At 39.7% G+C, this 6,500-nt stretch overlaps 1 long non-coding RNA gene across 1 annotated transcript; it reads left to right on the top strand.

Moving 5' to 3' along the window:
• Positions 1–1,464: 1,464 nt before the first annotated feature.
• LOC146960373 (uncharacterized) lies at positions 1,465–4,624 on the top strand. The gene is made up of 3 exons (XR_015035468.1): positions 1,465–1,594; positions 2,197–2,369; positions 4,512–4,624. It is a non-coding gene; the product is annotated as an uncharacterized LOC146960373 (long non-coding RNA).
• The last annotated feature ends 1,876 nt before the right edge of the window (positions 4,625–6,500 follow it).

Here is a 6,500-nt window from a genome sequence, read left to right as displayed (position 1 = left end):
AGCCATAATTTAACACGTCAAAAAGTAATCATGACAAAAGTTCACACAAATGGGGCGGTGTTTAGCACAGTTGGTCCCAATGTGTTGAGGCTATAGTCCTCACTGCAGGCGGCCCCGATTCGAATTCCGCATCGAGCAGCCCTATGCTGCGTGTCATTCCCCCCCTCTCTGCCTCCCATTTCCTGTCTCTCTCAACTGTTCTGTCCATTAAAGGCGAAAATGCCCCAAAAAATATACTTAAAGGGACAACGAGGAGTTTGTATTTGGTTATAAAAAAGTCTCACATTAATGTGGATGAATCTATGTTACCCACACTTGTTAATGGCTCCATTTTCGATAAATATATCATTTTGTCTCTATCGTTATTTTGTTATTTTAATTAATGGTGGAAATGCTGGGCGAGCCGACCAGCGTTTCCTTACTTTCGGTCATGATAATAACACCACCGAATCGCCGTTTATGGTCGGAACTACGACGGTATCTGATCGTCTTCGAACCTCTGACTTTCACTCTTGATGAATGAAAACATTCTTGGCAAGGCGTCCGTCTTGCGCTGGGACAATAATTTCACCATACGCGCAGAGGCTCATGGTAAATGTAGTACGAAAACACTTTCGCTTTCCAAAACTCCTTGTTGTCCCTTTAAAAAAAAAAAAAAGTTCACACAAATTGTTGATATTTTATATGAATCTTGATAAAGTGTGATGCCACTTGAAACAAGTCTGAGTGACAGAGGCACAGAATGCAAAGATGGTAGCCTTGTTAAATTACCATTATTATCGAAAGCACAATTAATAATTGAAAATCATTTTTAATCATGTAACTGTTGCACATGCAATTAAGTCACACGCTGTTCTACCTGAACAACAAAAAGGTCAGCGTTCCTATGTTTAACTGTTACTTTAGTCACGCGTCTTTTAAGCGCTCATCAGACGCCCAGTTTATTTCCCCAGTGAGACATTTTGTCAGGTTAGATGCCTCTTTATGCATATCTCCATCCTATTGCTTCTCGGGAATGGTTTGAAGTGCGTTGATACTATCTCCACATGTTTTGGAGTGATAAGGCTGCAGGTAAAGATCGCATTCAAATTGTCTCTCCTTCGTGCCTCTCTCCTCTTCCTGTCGCTGTTCTGCAGCTCTGGTGGCCTGTTGTGTATCCAATTAATATGTGCATTTAAGCTTTTGTGCTGTCAATATTCTGCTGAGCCTACAGCAGATCTCTTCTGCCTCAGCTAAGATAATTGTTATCTTCTGAGGCATGCTAAATAGACTTTTGGAATAGATTCCGAAGGCTTCATTCAAAATAAAATAAATGGTTGGGGGGAAAAAAAGTTCAAATAGCTTCAGAAATGAGACCATATTGCAGCTAAGAAGTACTCATTTGATTTTTTATCATTGCTTTTCATTCAATTAAAGAATTGATGAAAAAAAGAGATGTGCTGTTTCAGTTTTGTCATTCTCCTCAGACAGACTATCATGGAGGATGGGACTCTGCGTATCACCAACATCTCCAAATCAGATGGCGGCAGATACATGTGTGTGGCCAGAAACCACTTTGGATCGTCCAGCAGCACAGGAACACTGGTGGTTAAAGGTATTTCTCTCTCTTTCTCTCTCTCTCTCTCTACATGTTTCCACAACTGTACCTTCTATGCCAAGGGTTTAAACTTTTGTTAAAGGAAAGAAATACCAGCTCAAGCATGAAATTGATAATGAAATATATAGCCGTTTTATGTTCCTGGCGGTTTGACAGATGTATAAGTCATCCATGGTTTTGTCGGCTGTGAGTTATTGTTCATGTAGCAGAGTGGGACAAACCACCACTGTCTATGGCCGTGAGTGAAGAATATTTCCTCGCCAACATTTAATTTAAAAAGAGCTACCGTAGCATTTTCAGATTTGGGTTTTAAAATAATTATGATTATAGTGAGAGAGAGACAGAGAGAGAGAGAAAGAAACCCTTTTTTCTTTCTAGTTGACATCGTGATTGCAGTGTGTTTAATTATTCATAACTGAGTTATGGGAGGCATTCGCTGCCTAAGTGAAGTTATTTAAGGTCACTTAATTACACTGGTCTATCTCATGATTCTGGGCAAATTAAGCTTTATTACCTTCTTCATTTGGCTGGATTTTATTAAAATACAGTGTTACATACAGTAACAAATGAACTACCCTTTTTTTCCCCCTCTGCTGCAGAACCCACCAGGATCATAGTGCCCCCTTTGAGTTTGGATGCCACCGTGGGACAGAGCATCGTACTGCCATGCGAAGTGTCCAGTGATTCGTCGCTGAGCCCCACCTTCAAGTGGTTTTTCAACGGCAAAGCCATTGATTTCAGCAGGCAGGAGCACTTTGAAATGATTGGAGGGGTATGTGTGGTGTGGATGAACAATTGTTCTTTGTGATATTAGGTTAAAAAAGAAATGTACCAAGGGTATGTCCTACATTGTTTTTAAAAGCTATAGCTGGTATTGATGGGTCTAAGAGCTGCACTTTATTGCCAGTTTATGCCTCTGATGGTCTTTGGTAAAGCAGGGAGATGATTTCTCTGTGTAATGAATTTCCCCAAATGCTTCTAAAACACCTAAATCTTAAAAAATCCTGGATTTAAAATGTTGTATTGGATGGTAAGAGGTCTTGTAATACCAGGAGACCCTCTGTGGCTTTTCATGGTGATTAGAGGAGCTTTAGGAAACATTAATGAAAATGTGATATACTGTAGACTGCATTTCTTCCCTGCGGTCTAGCAGAAAACCAGAGAAGGTCTGACATTTTTTGAAATACACTCGCCTGTTAGCTATGAAGTTTTGCTACTGCTACATAACCAGTGTTAGTTTTAACAGTTGTTTACTGACCAGTCTTGATGAAGTGATGTGAAAATAACAGTTTGTGGTTTAAGCTTAGGACCTGCACAAACTGTTTTGTATAAGCTCACAGTCTTGATGTTACTGTGAGTTGACATGTGGGGTGTCAGGACAAATGTGCCTGTCCTGGCAATAATATGCAAGAGCGATAATCAGTGAACATTAATTGTTAGACAGAGCTAAGCTACTGTAGCTGATCCCCCGTTTTCAGTCTTTATCCCGGCAGAGCTAACCTGATAGCTGCAGCCTTAAACACACACTCTGCAGATATTGATGTCAAACTATTTTATTACATCTTCTTTGCTGTGCTACTGTATATAAGTGGTGGTAACAATATTGAATTGCCCCTAGAGTGCAGTCTTTATGCAAAACTAAGATAACTCTACAAGGCTTTCAGAAAGCACAGACATGAGGGTGTTGATTTAAAAAAAGAAAAAAATCAAAATGTTCCTTTAAACAAAGCTGAAACTGATGAATGAGGGGCAGCATGGTGGTGCAGTGGTTAGCTGTCGCCTCACAGCAAGAAGATTAAGGGTTCGATTCCCCAGGCCAAGAGCTTTTCTGTGAAGTTAGCATTTGCCTGTGTGGGTTCTCCCAGGGTTCTCCAGCTTCCTCCCATAATCCAAAGGCATACACCAGGTTGACTGGTGACTCTGAATGTGTGTGAGCATGTGAGGTTGTTTGTCTCCATATGTCAGCCCTGTGACTGTAACCCGCCATCGGCCTACTGTTTGTCAGCTGGGATTGGCTCTTTCCTCCTTGCGACTCTGTATGGATAAGCTCTATAGCCAAAGGATGGATAATTGTATTAGAGCAGAAAAAGCTGGAGCAACTCTTGTTTTAGGGTTTCATCTTTATAAGCCAATGTGTGAAAATCTCATGCTCCTTCTTTAATTCAGAGATGCCAGGAGATGTGTGTGTTGTGTCAGAAGGGAGAACCTGTAAACAGCGATGACATTTATCCTGCTCTGAGTTAATCTCACTGTATGAGTAAATCAATCAATTCCTCCCTAAACAAAAGAGCTTAAATTTTTGTGATTACAAGATTTATGCTCCCTCTCACTGAGCACACCAGGCCCACCTAGGTCGCTTTACAGCACTGACATTTGCACAGTGAGAATAATCACAACAGCTGTGTAACTTGCCTTCACTTTTTACACAAAGGGACTGATTTCTGAGTTGCTGTATTATGTTCAAAGAAAACTTTAGAAAATCATCTGCATATGTGTGTGTGTGTGTGTGTGTGTGTGTGTGTGTGTGTGTGTGTGTGTGTGTGTGTGTGTGTGTGTGTGTTTGTGCGTGTACACGGCTGTAAAGTGCAGAAAACAACTCTGCTTTTGAACTCTTTATTATTTGTGAACTCCGTCACAAATAAACAATAAAATGAATGAAATGACAATTTTTGCTAGAGCTTTTAATCTGAGCTGTAAGAATAAAGTGTAAACAAAGCACTGATCCAAAGAAAAAACAGTTTCAAAACAAGTAATTTTTGTTCATCTTTCCTTACAAAAAGAAGGATTAACAGCATATGACTGAGAAGAAATTCAATGTCTTCCCAGGATTTTCTGTACTTCTCCTTTTAACTCTGCAACTTTTTTGTTTTTCCTCCTCTCCAAGTGGCTAACAGGGATATGTCTCTGTCATTAGGGATTTGCAGGTGACCTGATGGTAAGGAACATTCAGCTGAAGCATTCTGGGAAGTATGTGTGTATGGTACACACTGAAGTCGACACTGTTTCAGCAGCAGCAGACCTAATTGTCAGAGGTATGCCTGTTCCTCCTTTCTTACACTCTCTGCCATTTTCTAGCACTCTCTGTAGAGGTTTTCTATAGAGATGTATCACCACAGTGTTGATTTTCACACACTGCAGGGAACTACTTTAATAGACTTGCAGACTGACAACCAGGTACCTTTTTAAAATTATGCAAATATAATACATTTTTTGTACCCAGTAGAAATTGGGACAATTTGATATGTTGCCTTGTGTATACAAATCCATACATGGTTATATTGTAGACATGTAATGTTGTTTACATTCCAAACCATTCGTGCTAGCTTATGTTGATGTTACTGTATTTGAAGTCCAAAAAATAATAGTTTAAAATTAAGAAATAAATAAGAAAAAACATTTTATGCGTGTTGTTTTTGAGCATTAACTGTTATACCATATAAAAAAAAGGTTACTATAGGGCAGTTGTATTTCAAATACTGTGGAGTGCTTTACCAATTGTTGTAGAAAGAGACCTGGACAGAAATGCTCAATTAGATATTAGGTTAAAAAAACAGCAAAGAATTAATGGCCTCTTGACTGAGGTAGAGAAGTTGATGTATCATGTAGGAGCAATGAAAAGAGACATCCTGACATCTATGAAGTGATTTATTTGACACTGAAGCGTCCGCTCTAGAGAAGAGAGCCAAAGTTGAAGCAGACAGAAACATCAGTTGCTTGTGGAGTTTTGAGGAGACAGTAACCGTGTTCACATTAACTGATGGAGCAAACTGTAAACAAACAGAGCCTGCTGCAATCATATGCTGTAAGTTTCAGCAGAGATTGAGTTTTTTCATGTAGTCAACTGGTATTTCGAGTTTTCCAATCAAAACAGAATGATTTATTTGCTTGTTTTTGTTTGTTTTTTCCATGTCAAAACCAAAACCAACCCTTGCTACCACTAAAGACATGTCCACTATAACATTTAAAACAAGTTACAATGGTGATGACTCATACCATTATTTTCATATGGTGTCCAGTGTTGAAGTACTTAGTCACTCATGAAAGAACAACCGCAATGTCCTAGTATACCTGCTGCATCTATAAAAGTGCGGTTCACTACTGTATGTGCCAGAAATGTTACTAAACATAGATCAGAAAGCTGTGCATCAATCAAAAGCTAATCACACGTCAGTCACAATTAGAACCCGTGACCCATGATTGAAACACAGGAGCTAATGGAAGAGAAAAGCAATACTGCCGTGCTGGTATAGCTTTCACATACAGATTGTATGTTTCTGCATGCATAGCCTAATCTGAAACCAAGCATTGTTGATACCCGGTGATCTTCTTCCAGCAGCAGGTAGTCCCGCTGAGGGCTCAGTGCTACTTTCACAGATTTGTGGGGCTTAGCAGGAAATCTCATGTCAGTTTGTTTGATCTCATGTTGCTTCTTTCCCTAATTTCAATGAGATCACCATTGAAAATCCAACCTTGTTTTTCCAAATCCTTGGTTCCTAATGTTGTCTCACTTTCAACATAATTCCTCTCTGTTAGCCAGTTTAGGCGACCATGCTCCATGAAGAGATCATTTTCTTGTTTCTGACTGGGCGAAGATTCACCTGAGTGTGATTTTTTGTTGATGTTGTTTTTTTAAGTAAAAAAAAAAATCCATGACCAGGAAATATATACAGTAGGGGTGAGGATACAAGCTTTAAAGTTAAATTGAAATTCTCTGGCTTCACGCAGATGTAAGATGACACAGTTGATGGTCTAAGTTCCCACTGAACTGCACTATTCAGTGTATTGATTAGACAGCCAATCCCAGAGGAGCCCATTATATCTCCACCAGCCCTGAACTGGGGTTGTTAGGTTTGTTATGAATCACTTAACACCCCTGGTGGGGGTCTCACTCTGCCATGCAGGG

This window comes from Trachurus japonicus, unplaced genomic scaffold (genome assembly GCF_045865225.1).
Source record: "Trachurus japonicus isolate A0001 unplaced genomic scaffold, Traja_1.0 AP030452.1".
Taxonomy (NCBI): domain Eukaryota; kingdom Metazoa; phylum Chordata; class Actinopteri; order Carangiformes; family Carangidae; genus Trachurus; species Trachurus japonicus.
The sequence above is the reverse complement of the archived record's forward strand: the minus strand, read 5'-3'. Positions and strand labels throughout refer to the sequence as shown.